A 16,776-nucleotide genomic window follows, 5' to 3' on the forward strand; every position below is an offset into this window, starting at 1 on the left:
GTTTTTTTTTATTTATTTATGATGTATTTGACAAAATTGTGCCATTAGTTTGCTGTAAGAAAACATTTATTTTTTCAATCAGGTAATACGACTGGACTAATTAGGTCCGGTAAACTATTACCGTGGTGACAAGTTATCAGCTGACCCACTTTCAGTATTTTTTTATTTCAATAAACAACCTCATCGGGTTTGTTATAATTTAATAGCCTCGGCTTTTACTCACTAACCAGATTACTAGCCTAATGCCAGAAAGGCGTTATGAAAACGCCAAAGCATTCCGCCCTCCCGTTACTGAAATAACAGGGTGTTACTGGTATAATATACGTTATTCTGGTAATAGGTAACAACTGAATAAAGTTGTTACCGACACTAATTCGTTATGTATTACCCATCTCTAATCCAGGTTCTCCTTCCGTTCTTTCAAATAAAAAGCTCAACCAGCATAGTCTTCATTACTATAGATATGACGGTTAATGCACACAATTTTCTGTTAGAGTTACTACAATATGTAAGCGAGGATTAACCAAAATAGGCTCTACCATTTTTCAGGTGAGTATAGATTTGATTTTTTTAGCACGTAACCTGTACAGTCGGTGTGGCTCCGAAAATAGGCGTGGCCTAAGAATAAGGCTTATATTTTAGAATAGTAGAACGTGTAGTGAATGTGTACAAAAAGTTTTATCAAAATTGGCCTGTACGTTTTTGAGACGGCCATCCATAGATTCGTTTTTGTCAGCACATAGCCTGTAAAATAGGTGTGGCTCCGAAAATAGGCGCGGCCTAAGAATGAGGCTTATATTTTAGTATAGTAGACCATGTGGTGAATGTGTATAGAAAGTTTTATCAAAATCGGCTCGTACGTTTTTGAGGTACGGGACCATTTATAGGGTTTCTCAGAACTTGCCTTGTTGATTGAGCACAGTCATGAAAATGGCCGATATAAATGGAGATTATTATCATAAAAGTAGTGTTTTTTTTTTCATTTAAAACCTTTATTTGTAATATATTTATCTTCACGTTATTAATTAAATGTACATTTTGTACAGTTTGAGTTGATGAACTAGGTTAGAATTCAGTTAGGAACCAGTTCCTGGTACTCGTTCTTTTTTATCGACGGAATCTATGGCCAGTTTCATGTCGGTATGTATATGTGTTATTGGGGTACTTAAGGATTATACTGACCACACCCAGACATGAACCGTTATTTGACATTTTGCTTCTACTGATTACTAGATTAGCGTAGAACAATTTTCGTCAATATAAAACAGGAAAATTGTCTTATCGGAAACCCCTCCCCATCCTCAGACAGTGGTCAAAGTCGAGCGGTCTAGTAGATAACGTGACTGCAGAGTCTCGCCGCCCTTTCAGCTGGTGCGCCGCATTGTTGTACTTTCGTGCCGCAGTTTCTGTCGAGTACGTCGCTTTGTTGTACTTTCGTGTTTTACTGTGTGTGTGTGTGTGTGTAATAGATTATTGATGGGTGACACTATGAGAATTTGGGATTTACCCAGGAGCGAAGAGGGGGCCATTCGTTTTTTACATGATCATGACTAGTTGCCTAAATCTAAAATATGCGTGGCGATCGGAAGTTGCGGCTGAAGGCGGAAATCCACTACACTCACTCATCCTTGATATTGCTGCATTCTGGGCATAACAGGAAACCCAATAACAATTAATAATTGTTGTAATTTTGTTATTGAAGAGTTGCGTTTTCGTTCTATAATGTTTTTTTGTATAAATTTATATGTTTGTGTTCCTCATACTGGTGTGGTCGGTATAATCCCATAGTACCGTTATTTGTGTCACAAGCGATCAGACACGTTCATCTCTCAAAATAGTAAAAAGTGATTAAATGTTGCACGTTTCTTTGTTGTTGTTACATTTGATAAATACACATAGCCTATATAGTCTATATTCATATAGCCTACCATATTCTGGGTCATGAAGAAATTCAGTATAACTGTATTTGTTACGAGTTACCTGTAGTAAAACAACCTTGAATTTCACCCAACAAACAATGTCAAACTATTACGGTACCAAATGATACATGCATATTTTTATATCTTTCAGATCATTAGGCTATGCAAACGCTCGGCCAGATCATCAGACATGACGTTGGCTATGTAGAAACTAAAAGTAATTTTTCAAGTGTATTGTTTAATTCGTTCTTGAAATATCCAGAGGAAAACAGATAGACAGAGAAAAGAGGGACTTTGCCGGAATCCTAGGGACAACAAAATTATAGCTCAATTCATTCTCGATGTATCATCCTGAGCTTTAGTCTTTACTAACGTTCAGCCAAATCCCATGGACGGACATGCACCCTCATTGAAGTTCATGTAAGATATGATTACTATAATCCATTGTTAACTGTATTTTTGCCGGAAACTGTTTCATAACAATATAGGCCTATAGGTAGTAAGTCTATTTGCTAAAAATGTAATCATTTTGTTGTAACATTATCATTTCCTAACATACCAATAAGTAGTAAACTGAATTCCATTCACAAAAATATAACTTTGTGTTCTTTGCGTTTTTACATATTTGTACTGCCTTGAAGACTTGTAAGTTACTGTTTATTTATTAAATCCCAATTAAGTACTTGACATTTTCATAATGTGTTCAGTTATATTGACATTTTAGACATAGGCTATTTCAATAATACAAAATAATAATAATTCGATTAATATGTTTACTTTAGTTACTTCACATTATTTATTGTATTTTTAGAAGGAAAATGCTTAAAATGTAAAAACCAAAAATCTCGTAAAAGTAACTAGTAGTTGAACGTAATCAGCGCAGGATGCTATAGCACCCCCATAGCTGACAGTGACAAACAAAATACATCCCTCCAAGAAAATACCAATCGGTAAATTATAAAATTCCAAAAGGCTGATCACTAATAATTTCTTGGGAGCTAAGATTATTACAAAATCATCTAACTGGTATTATTCTACATAAATATTCTTTTAAACATCGACTCCAAACTAATTTTATGTTTAGAATAAAAGTTTTGGTTCTAGATAAAACAATCGTAAGTAAATCACTGGGTAGTTAATTTAAAATTCAAAGCTTATAACTTATCAGCGACAGGTCAAAACACCACTCAGGAACCAATCTATGAAGAGGCATTTTGTCCCTATGGAGGAATTTTTCTACGCTTTCCTCACTTTTACTTCATATAAAGATGGTTATATCATTCACTTCTTCATACCTAACAAAAATGCTACGTGGGTTTTGTAAATTAGTAGCCTATAACATTAAATGAGCAAATGTGAAATTAACAGATGAAGTGGAAAAAGACAAGTCTTTATTCATAACGGTAAACCATTATAATTTTCACAACATATTTAACACAATAAGATGGCATAGCTGACAATACATGACATAGAAACAACTGACCAGAAAGACTGCAATAATATACTACTAAACTATAAATATAAATTATAATATTACCAAGTGATACCCACCATAATAAAGCAAGTCAGTTGCAACACAAATTGGAATAATAACGCTAACAACTAAGCATATGTACACGTTCAAATTTATAATAATTTAAAACATCTTCCTCACGCTAAAAATTAAAAAAATTTAAAAAACCTGGACATAATTTAAATACCTAACAAAGTAACATAGAATAAACTATACGTAACAGCGTAACAAAGGAAAAGCTATGTAACAGTACGTAACAGAGAGAATGACTATGCACAGAAATAACAAAGAGAATAACTATAGACGGTAGATAACTAGGTAAATAAACTATGTACAGCGGTATAGATAGAAATAAACCATAACAATATCTGACAAGAATAAACTATAAAGTTTCAACAATAAATAAAGCAATAAATCTACAGTTAGCTATAAAAAAATAACATAAACAGAATTTATAACACGTATAGCCAGATTGTTTTCTCAAACAATTTAAACACTTTAAACCATGATTAAATCTCGCTCACCTACGGATTAGCACTACACATGGTTTTCTCCTACGGAAAGGATGAACCAAAGAAGTCCACATTTCTAGAGAGTTCATTCCCCTCCCTCATCAGCCGAGGAATGGTGCTGTATTCGATGTCTTGTGAACGTGTTGCCCGAGGCGCACGAAACTCAAGCAGAGTCAAAAGGTCAGGACAGTCTATTGCGCCGTTCACAATCTTGTGCAACAACATCACATCAGCAATCTTCCTTCTTGTTGACAGAAGTGGGAATCCAAGGAAAGGTCGAAGGGCATCAACCGGCGTCTCCAGGTACTGGTATCCAAGACGCAACCCAATGAGCCTTAGAAGTCTGATCTGCAGCCGTTCAAGAAGGGCAATATGTCCAAGTTGGTAAGGACACCAAACAACGGAAGAGTACTCCAGGACCGGTCTGACTATGGACTTGAAAAGAGTGGCCAATGTAAATGGAGAACACGGAAATCCTTTGACGTTCGACACAAGAATCCAAGTAGCGAGGTAGCTTTGTTACACACATGAACGACATAAGGACTAAGCGTGGGGTTCATCATTACTCCAAGGTCTTTTAATGTGTTGACCCTACTCAGGTCGTTACCATTGGGCTGATAGTTGAAGGTGATAGGAGCATTTGATCTAGTGTATGTGAGAATAGCACTCTTACGAGTGTTAAGATCTATTGCGTTATGCTCACATCACAATCCAACAGATATCAAAGTACTCTGCAAGCGTTCACAGACCTCCAAACACGAAACTTTAAGAAATAATTTGACATCGTCAGCGAACATTAGATATTTGGTTGAAATTGCTTTGCCGGTGTCATTAATAAATAAATTGAATAAGAAAGGAGCTAGATGTAACCCCTGCGGAACACTAGAGGTAACTGAAAAAGTGCTGGAGAGGGAAATGGCAAATTTCACAATCATAGTACGCCCACGAAGATAACTAGAAATCCATTTCAAGACAGACACAGACACATCATAGGCCCTAAGTTTTGCGACAAGAAGATCATGGTTGATCCTGTCGAATGCTTTGGAAAAGTCAAGGTAAATGCAATCGACTTGATTAGGTTTTGAAAAAGCAGATGTGACATAGTTTTGGAGTAAGATTAGATTTGTTGCAGTGGACATTCCACTGCGGAACCCGTGCTGTTCATTGACGATTGTATGTTTCAGATCAAACGCAAGCTTATCTAGGACAAGGCTCTCAAATAATTTGGTAAACACAGGTTGAATGGCTATGGGCCTGTAGTTTGTAACTTCAGTTCTAGCACCGGATTTGTAGATGGGTATTATAAAACTAAGTTTTAAGTTAGCTTGATAAGTGCCATTCTTCAGCAGTAAGTTGAAGTATGCAGCAATACTTCAAGGATAGGTGCTAAAACAGGGCTGCAGTACTTTACTACTGCTGGAGGTATGAGATCAGGACCCATACCCTTGTTGGGATCCAGGGTATTGAGCTTCGCTTCAACCTCTTGAGCAGATAAGGTGAGACTATATAGGTTGCATTTTGTGTCTAGAGGGAAATGACAAGTTAGTATACACCAACGAGAAGAAATTTGCAAAAAGTTTATAGGACAGTTGATTTTGACGACTTCAGCAAGGCTATTGCAGAGTGTCACAAAGTGCTGTTCAGCTTCCAGTTGAAAAACTTATGGGTAGGATAAGCTTTGAAGCCACGCACAGTCTTCCAAAACTATAAGGTTTCAGGGGATGAAAATGCCAAATAATGAAGTTAAAGAACATAAGAAGTGGAACGACTTTTCTCCCTACATGGCACAATATATATATATATATATATAACACACACACACACATTTGATATACACAACATCAATAACATATATACATTACCAGTGTATATAAATTGGATGTACAGTGGATATCCGCTAATGGATATGTATTTTAATACTTATACAGTGCATATATGCTTGATATCCACCCCAGAATATGTGAATAGATACAATGGATATCCACTAGATTTCTATGAATTTTGAGAGTTCACATTTTTAAGTTTAATACCAAAAACTCGTGATTGTAGAATATGTACTTCATTTCATTTTACATATATAAAGGTTTCTTTCAATTATATTTTTACACTAGAATCAAGGCTACTCTTCCATTGTTTACAAATAGTGGATAAAGTTCAGCTGGTTGGAGTTGATGTGTTCACGATTTCTTCACATAAACAATCTGTTCTAGGAGTGAGAAATTTAAGATTGGTCATAGCATGAAGTAAAAAGAAAACAGTAATTGAAGTCGTTACATTTTCTTCTACTAGTTTTGCTTGACGCTGTACAAATTTGAATTTAAATATTATAACCATCATACATTTATTCAAGTACTATAATTATTCTTTCGAATAAAAGACAAATCCAATTTGTTTAGGTTAGTTAGACATAACAAAACATTTAATAAACAAAGTAAAAATGGATGGTGGGAGTTTAATTCGTCATGTTTTCATTTATTTTTACGAGTAAATGAACATTTTCTGTAATGTATTGGTTTGAGTTTTAATGGATTGCTTTTAGAGAAACTGAAGTGCAATCTTCAATCAGAATATACGCCAAATAAGCCGAGTAAACATTTTAACCTTTTCTTGTCTACATTGTACACTAAACCAGCAAACAAGTATCGTTCAGAACCGGTGTGAAACTGCCAATGGATTCCACCAAGGAGTCTCCCCTCACTACCCCCCACCATTCTTCATAACCAATTCCCCACCACTCAACTGAAGCAAGAGAAGAAAATTGCAGACGACAGTCATTGAAATATAACCTATAAACTAAACAAAAGTATTCTGTTCGCTAAATATAACAATCTACGGTTTGTAAATTGCAAAATAAAATATTAATTTAAAGTTTATAATATATACTGTCAGCGGTTGGGACAAACAAACCATAAAAGTCACAACGTCATAATAGGATATTTTCGGCGCCAGATTTAAAAATCATAAAGAATTGTAGAATTGCACGTAGACGGACCGAACCTTAGGTTTTCTCAAAAATATATAGTGGCTCCAGGATGATACATTTGCCACATCTACAGAAGCCAATCAGAATTTGAGGCGACAAATATAAGTAAGGGAGATGCAAAGGTTCTTTTTAGGACTAACCGCGGGGACTAACCGTTTTTTTTCCTCAGGATAGAAAGAACTCCAGCGTAGCAGAAAGAGAGCGATGATTCCATTCTGCGCATCCTTCTTCAATAATGGAACATGTCCAGATTCAGTGAACATCCTGATGAAGTTTATGGGAACAACGGGTAAAATAAATAATCTTACGTTTTAGTTTGTTATACAATCTTGTATCGTTTTGATACCAAAAAGGAAGTGCTCATAGCACAATGTAGGTGCTCTGATCTATTACAGGAAATAGCACAACAAACCTCAAGAAATTCTTTACGTGAGGGTAATGTAACAGATGAGCCATGTGAATCTGAACATCATCACAGAAGATCTCAGGACTTTGAAGTAGGATTTCTATTACTAATATTAGTTAAATGTATAAATATCATTGGTTTCTAATATACTTTACCTTCACTCATGGACCGTTGTATTATTCTGGCAGATGTCTAGAGTTAAACTTTCACATGAAGTGTGTTAACATTATTTATTTAATTTGTTGTTCTAACTTACCGGGGCTAAATGCTTTGGTGAATAAATTCTATTCTATTCTATTCTAAAAAATTCTAAACATCCGTATCGATAGGCAAGCATTGTTTAATGGCACTTTGAATACAACACGGGTTAACATTTCAGGTCCTGTGTTGAGCATATATGATGCTTAAGTGGTTGTTTACCACATTGTTTATGGAATGCAAATTTTTAATATATTATTATGTTCCTTTCCTAATAGTTCTAGTGAAACAGCTCGTTTTAGATTGATCATATATATTTGAATTTTAATTTTTAACCAGAATGATTAGAACTTACTGTATTTGAAACCAAACAACTCTACATTATTGGTTATACAATGCTTGAAATAGTTCCTGATGCGAAAGTTATTTTATATTGTGCAGGTACACAACCTAGTTTTTGTGAAATTAATACAAGAAATTGACATTTATTTTTTGTGGAGATTGAAATCAAGGATATGAAAAAAAATAATTTTCTAAAATCTGTAATATCTTAACCTCGATAGGAGCTCACAAACTTATAGTAAAAGAAATCGCCCATATTCTAAACTTGGTACCCTCTCTGTAATCAAAATATAATTCGGAATGAATGGCCTTAAAATAAATATGTAATATTTTTTAATTCAAATGTAATAATAGAGCATTATGTAAAATATGACCAAAAATGCCAACGAACGGTAGTTGTTGCGTAAGCTAACATACGTTGCGTGAAGTGAAATCGTAACTGAATTAGTAAAACTCGCACGCTCATAATTTTAGTATATTATTTTATAATATATCTGTAATCAAATCATAGAACCGGAATCGATCGCTACAAAACTGAATATCCTAATCATGAAATAAACGATATCGTATTACATGTGATAAGCTCACAAAACATTTCCTAAGGTATCATGCGTATAGAAGTATAACAATAGTATCTACAGTATGTTCAACTAAAGAAAGAATAAACTATGTTTAGAACGCCATAGCATGTTTAGGTTCCGACCAAATGACAACTAAAATAAAAGGTTTAAGACAATTTTGTAATATATTTTCAAATATATAAAGTAATTTTGGTTAATTTTAATTATTTTTATTGAAATTTTAAAATGGCTTACTCCAAAGCGGAGGTGTTTAAAATGTTGATGGTTGTATTGTACACTAACCGCTAGATAGATAGATAGATATTTATTGACCATTAAGCAATTACAAAAATTACAATAGGTCTTGTCAAAAAATTATAAAACTAATACAACCAGCAGTAGTATATATAGTTAATAAAAAATTCAAAAATGAGAGCAGACAACAAAACAAAAACATTATGGTTGCCTGTAAAGTCGGTTTTACGGGCGAAGATTTTACGTGACAACGTCTTTTTCTCGGTAGAATATTTATTGATATGAATATTATTAAATTGCACAATAGGAACAAGGAATTGAATGAAAATAAGAATTGCACAAATTTTAACTATAGAAATATATTTTGTTTACTAAAACATTATACATAATTTGAAATTAATTAAAATTTGTTATTGTAAATGGTAAAGTTGAATAAAACATTTACTAAAATTGGAATTTGAAATTCTTGCTAAACATAGTTAAATTCTAACTCCGCGCGTGGTGATTGGTCGGTTTAGTTCGTTTGTTTGGTCGCACTGTTATGACAGGTTAGAGGTTATAATTTGTTATTTTAAATGTTTGACTAGCAATACGCGCTGTTTCTTCTCAATCGACTGAATTACGATTGATTGCAGAGTGATTTAAACTAATAATTTACTTAACACTATCAACATTTGTCAATAGTATGACATAACCTATAAACTCAGTTTCTCAACTTTTGTGTCAATCTAACAATTAATCAATCAATCATAGTTTACGATAATGAAATATCAGTGTACAATTATTTACCTTTGTTGTTGTAATAATTTACTTAACACTATCAACATTTGTCAATAGTATGACATAACCTATAAACTCAGTTTCTCAACTTTTGTGTCAATCTAACAATTAATCAATCAATCATAGTTTACGATAATGAAATATCAGTGTACAATTATTTACCTTTATTGTTGTAGTTGTTGTAAATGACGAATCTAAGCACTCCACATTTTCACGAATAAACATAGTTATCTGCTTTATCCCGTGCGGCGGACCCACAGTTATCTGCTTTATCCCGTGCGGCGGACCCACTGGACGGGCATCGTAACGTTACCGGGCGTTACACTTTTTCATGAGTGACTCCGAGCCGCAACCTAATTTAAGACGTTGTCACGTCAAAAATAACTTGCATTTATAGATTAATAACAAGTAGTGTAACAAAGAACAGATAGCACATTAACATATATTAAAATTATGAAATAGGCCTATTATATTATAAAACAATTTCACATTCAAGAAATTCATCAACTAAATACATAGGCTTCAGTTTAAGCCATTTATACAGTCTGTCGGAGAACATCTTATCACATATTAATTCTACCAGGCACATTGGTAACTTATTATACAGTTTTACAGCAAGTGTATGGTGATATTTTTGTGTCCTTGTTAATCTACATCTTGTTACATCAATTTTATTTCTAAACCTAGTATTATGGCCATGGATATCCGACCTGGACTTAAAACTATCAATATCCTTTCTCACAATCTTAATTATTTCATAAATATACAAATTAACAACAGTAAGAATTCCTGTTTCTACAAACAAGGGCTTACAGTGTTCGTGCATCAAGGAGTTGGTCAAGATCCTGAGAGCTTTCTTTTGTAAAATTAAAACATTGCCAATTCCTACACCATTACCCCAAACAATCAAGCCATACCCCAGAGTACTCTCAAAAAAAGCATGATAGGCCATTCTTAAAAAGACCTTAGGAACACTTTTCTTTAAACTACATAGTAAAAATATGACTCTAGACAGCTTCTTACACACAAAATCAATATGGCATTTCCATGATAATTTACAATCAATGTGTATACCCAACAAATTTAAATTCTCAAAGTATTCATCAGATTGATATGTACTATTCAATGATACAATCATCTTTTTAGTTTTTTCAGCTTTTAAAAAAGACCATTGACAGTAAACCAGTTAACAGCTTTGTCAAAACTCTCCTGAGAGGTATGTTCAAGAGAATTAATGTTATTGTGACAAGAAACCAAGGAGGTATCATCTGCATAAACAGTGGAAAAACAATCAACATTACAAGAAACATCATTAATTAAAATTAAGAAGAGCACTGGCCCCAAAATTGAGCCTTGTGGGACACCTTGGTTAACATCTAATATCAGAGATCTTTTACCATTTACCTCAACCAGTTGTGTTCTATTACTAAGATAAGACTCAAAAAATTTAAGTTCACAATCTTTGAGACCATCATAATGCAATTTCTCGGTAAGAATATCATGTGCCACACAATCAAATGCTTTGCTCAGATCACACAGTGTGACCCGAGCTATGCGCTTCTCCTCCACAGCTAAGTACAATTCAGTCACAAGTCTATCCACTGCCATTATTGTGGAACAACCCTCTCTGTATCCGAATTGATTATCATTAAATAATTTAAATCCTTCAAAATAACTACACAACTGTATCTTTATGATTTTTTCTAAAGCCTTTGCCATAACAGGAATACAAGAGATGGGCCGATAACTGGCTGGTAACTTAGGGTTGCTTTTTTTTAAAATGGGAACAACTCTTGAGAACTTTAAACAATTAGGGAATACCCCTTCAAGAATACACAGATTAAAACAATAAGTTAGAGGGACTAGAATAGAATAAATAACATAAATAAATAACTTACTGGTTAGACCATACACATCTTTACTTTCTGATATTTTTAGTAACTTCACTACACTTAACACTTGCTCACAAGAGACCTGAGACAAACTAAAACTAGTATTAGGTTTTGCAGATTGTTCAATACACTTTACAGCCCCATCGACACTACCCCTCACTTTAGCACTAATTTCTTCCACTGAAGACAGGAAGTAGTTGTTGAAGCAGTCCGGAGAGACGTCACCCAGGTTGCGCTTCGAAGGCTTCCCAGCTGCCTCATTGATGATGGTCCAGGCCATGCTGCATTTGTTGGACGCTTCTTCAATTCTAGTAGCGTTGAAGGACAATTTACTTGCTTGTAGAGCTCTCTTGTATGCTTTTCTCTTGTCACGCAAGATACTAAGGATTTCACAGTTTTTTGTGCTTTTGGAGATGTCTAACAGAAACAGAATTTCATCTTTCATTTTTCTATGGTCATCATTATACCACTTATTGTTTTTAAGACTCATCCTGGATCTACATGTATTACTACGCCCAGGTACTTTCTTGGTTGTGCATGGGACATATTCCTCAAACGTTGACAAAAACGTGTTAAAGAAGGTATCAAAAGTGGCTTCTGCTAGTCCTACTCTGCCCTCATTAAGATTACGTATATTGTTTAAGAGATAGTACCAGTCAGTCCTGAGCAATGCCAACCTAAAACGTTCACAGTTAAAGGGAGTAACCTGACGCACTTGAATATGTTGAACAGTGGTATTTTCAGACTTGTCACCGGGAGTATAGTTACTTAGAACCAACTTTAAATCCACTTCAAATTGTATACCCTCATGGTCCGACAGACTTGGCTGGATCACCTCAATATAGTAACAATCTGGTGTACAATCAGTCATGATGTTATCAAGGCATGCCTGTCCACGTGTAGGCTCATGATTTGCACAATACAAATTAAATCGTCTCAATAAATTAGAAAACTGAGTAACTGTAGATTTATTTGTATTAATGTCGAAATCCGCATTCACATCTCCACAAATAAGCAATCTCCTCTTGTAGCCTATCAAAAATCGTAGTAATTTTTCCAGCTGCGTGAGAAAAAGTATTGGACTACCTTTCGGTGATCTGTAAAGACAGGCTACAATTAAGTTGATGTTATGTATTTCCACAGCCGCTACTTCAAAGTTACGTTCATCACAAAAGGTGTTAAGGTTAATTGCAGTGTAAGTACCCGCTAAACTTTGATTAAGGAATAATAAAACACCACCATGAATATGATTCATGCGACAAAAACTGCTCCAAATATTGTAGTTGGCAGGAACACACAAATCCACCTGCTCATTACGGAGCCAATGCTTGCTGAGACATACTACACTCATATTTGCATCAATTAAAAATCCCTCCAACTCTTCAATTTTACCCCATAAACCTTGTATGTTTATATAAAATAGCTTAAACCAGTCGAGAAACTGGAAGTATGCATTGTGATCACAACAAAGATAAGAAGATTGCGAGGCCAGTTAGAAGCAAAAAATCTGTTCATGTTTTAGCGGCTGCTCTACAAAACCGACAGGACTCAAGCCGAAGAATGGCGGCTGACTCTGGGTTGAGTCAAACGATAGTTTGACAGTCCTTCACAAAAACAAAATGTACCCTACAGGATATCGTTAAAGCATTAGTTTAGCTAAAATTGTTATCTTCAACGTATCAACTTTTGCTTATGGACTCAAGAGAGAATGAATGAAAATCCTGACTTCTTTAATGATGTCCTCTGGTGTGATGAGACGAGGTAAATTGCCGTAACAATCATGTGTTATTGGTCCTTCGAGAATCCACATCGGTTGGGTGCAGTAGACAATCAAAGGTGCTGGACACTGAATACGTGGTGTGGTATGATTGAAAACAGAATAATTGGCCCCTCCCTTATTTTAAGAAAATTTAAATGGATATATGTACAATTATTTCCGTAACAATATCTTGCCTAATCTACTGATGGGTCTTCCGAACGAAGTTAGACAAAGAATTTGCGCGCCCCTCCACATTATGCTATCGTAATACACTTAATGAACAGTTTCCTGATAAAAAGAAACATCGAAAATTGCTTCACTGATATTGGAGAGGCTAACTATATATGTAAGCGTAACATTTTAATAGCTATCATTTAGTGTGGCTGGTTGATTACTGTCAGTAAAACAAAGTAGAAGACTACGAAAAAGTTGAAAAGCTCATAGCACTCATAATAATTGTACCTAAATTATAATTGAGATTCCGGCTTTTTATTAGATTAGGTATTTCTTGTGTATGTTAGAAGTGTTGTTGGTTTAGAAGTTAGTGATTTGTAGATCGAGTACTAGCGCTTCGTTCATTCGTTGAAATCCTAAATCAACTAATAGTTTGAAAAAAAACGTAATTTACTAATATAAAAATGGCGAGAATCTCCAAATAAAGATTCAGTCGTACTAGAAATTTATTTTACAAATTACGCATTAAGAACTTCAGTACTGTAAAACATGGGCAATCCATAACATCAGATCTTTAATGTTTTTAAGGACTTATTGACAATTTCAAGGAATATCCATACAGTAATAACGAGGTATCAAAACCTGTACTTTAACTGTCTGTAGATAACTAAATCTCAAGTGCAACTAATACTATCATCAAACTAACCGATTAGATATCCAACTCTGATGTGTTAGTACATCTACAGATATCTAGTTGAGTAATCTAAATCCAGAAATTAATTAACCTTGCAGTCATATTAACTATTGAGCTTAACTAATTATGTAACATAAATAGTCAAAGTCAAAAAAATCTTTATTTATTTTGGTTACAATGATGTAACATTTGAATAGTGTCAGTTTAAACTAACGAAAAACTAATATAAAATAAGCCTATAATAAAACTACCTGATTTGCAAATCTAAATATTCAAATGAATATAAATCCTTGTCTATCAAGAATGCCTTAAGCTTTCTTTTAAATATTTTATTTTCTGTTTCTTGTTTGATAGCAAGTGGAATGGATTTAAGAAATTTGGATCCAATGTATGTTGGTTTTTTGTGTAAAAATTTAGCCTATGGTGAGGTATTAAAATATAATTTTTATTACGTGTATTATATAAATGAATTACGTTGGTCATACGTATTTAAGTTTTTAATTTTAGAACACATAATTGTATCCATTATATATTGACCGTATACAGTTAAAATTTTGAATTCCTTAAAATATTCTTTCACAGAATCATTTATTTTTAGTCCTAACATAATTCTCAAAGATTTTTTCTGTATCCGGAGAATTTAATCAAGATTTGATTTTTTCGTAGCACCATACAAACAGAGGCCATATGCAATACAAGAGTGTAAATAAGAGAAATAGATTGTCCTCGATGTATCAGTGCTGCAGATAAAAGACATCTTCGTCAAAGCATAAATTCCCGAGTTTAACTTTGTAATCAACAATTGTACGTGTTGATCCCAATTGAGATTTTCATCAATAGTCAGACCTCAGAATTTGGTACTCTGATTTTTTGTTACTAGTTAATTATTTACTATGATCATTGGCTCAATTATTTCCTTTTTTGTTGGGTTTTAAAAGATATATAATTTGTTTTATTTATATTTAATTTTAAATTGTTTTCATTTATATAATAAAATTCAATAAGATTTAAGAATACAAACCGCTGTAGAAACTAACTCTATAGTCTAAATAATACATTTACAGCAAGATAAAAATTGAAAACATCGTTTTAATGACCTGTGTCAAGAGACTTTAAAAAATGAGGTACCACACGCTCCACCTTTACAAAAACAACCCACCACCCAACAAAAATAGCCCTTACAGATCTTTTAGGGAGTTAAAAATAATTTTATCGAATTCTTTGACCATAAAATAGGGAGAGGGGGTAATTTCGATCCATATAATTATGGGACTGTTAGAATTATGCACTCAATGAAACTTTTTTTATGTAGAGGGTAGTATTTACCGTCAAGATGAAGAAGAATGGCAATGGGGATCCCCCTATCGCTCATTTTTGCCAGTATGTTTAGCGAAGAATTCGAGCAAAAAGCACTGGTCTCAGTTTAAGCAGAGGACTCGATGGGGATATGTGAATTAATATTATTTACCCAATATATTTTTATAATTTGAATAGTCAATTTATATTATTTTACCTGAATAGGCCTAGTATATTGCGTCTCCTCAAATTCAATAAATTTCCTTGCTATATTTCTTTTGTCCAGCGTGATCCATACACATCAATATGATACACAGTGCATAATAAACTTATTTATGGAGTCTGATCAAATTTTGCTGTTTTGTAATGAATACAATGAGTTTTCTGTTGTGTAATTCATGATGGTCTGAAATCATATTTTATCGCAATTTTGTGTATATCAAAATTAAACATAATTCCTGAGAAAAATGTTTGTATTAAATACATACAGGACAGTTAAAATGCTAGATGTCCTGCGAACTACTGACAGACAATCATACAGAGAAGATTATTTTATATACACCCGGCAGACAAAAAATTTGTGACAGACTACTGAGGATAGGCTTTTTGACGCTCAGCCAAATTCCATGGCTGGATAAGCACCATTATAGAACGCGCCTATTCCACTGCTCCAATACACGTGCTATCATTCTATAGTTGGCAGGAGGGGCCCCTCTCTTTCTCTCCGCGGACTTTCACCCCATCCACTTTGCCCATGAGGACTGACCTCGTGTGATCTCTTGGTGGGTTGAGTTAGATTTAGTCTAGACCGAAATAGATACCGTTGCAGTAAGTCGGTACAGTTCAAGTTACATTTCAGAGTTCCGTAGTTTGTTGTTCTGTGTTACTTCCACAATGGGCTGTTGTTGTTCATTCCTCGTTGCTTGTGTCATAACTGTTGTGGAAGTGATATTATTTATTCCCCGGTTACTACTCGGCTGCTGCCTACATTGCATCGGTTTCGGCAGCGGTGGTGTCAGGGGTGGCTCTTTGGCTTCAAGTTGGCAGTCCTGTTACCCAAACGTTCCTGGAGGTTCGCTCTTCGCGTGGTTGCAGTCCCTGGGTGCGTCGGGTTAAAATTTAATCAGTTAAGGTGTTACAGCTGACAAGTGTATACAGACGTGTGTTAAGCGTCTGGTTATAGGACTCACCTTTTTATGAACACTAGGCTTTTAATACTCTGTATTGTCTGGACTATGTTGTTGTGACCTAAATATTCATCTAATACAATAGTCTGTGAACGAAATGGTACTTTTTGGCATCTCTTTTGACCCTTCAGTTATTAATCCTGGATGTGACAGCAATGGTTATGAACAATTACAGTAGGCTAGAATGCATATTTTTTAAGTAAATAATTTAACGTATTATATTTGTTATGTACACGAAATGTGCTTGAATAGTATGTATTATAAATATGAAAATTTAAATTCGACATGAGCACTCACGCGATTTAA

This window comes from Homalodisca vitripennis, chromosome 6 (genome assembly GCF_021130785.1).
Source record: "Homalodisca vitripennis isolate AUS2020 chromosome 6, UT_GWSS_2.1, whole genome shotgun sequence".
Classification (NCBI taxonomy): Eukaryota; Metazoa; Arthropoda; class Insecta; order Hemiptera; family Cicadellidae; genus Homalodisca; species Homalodisca vitripennis.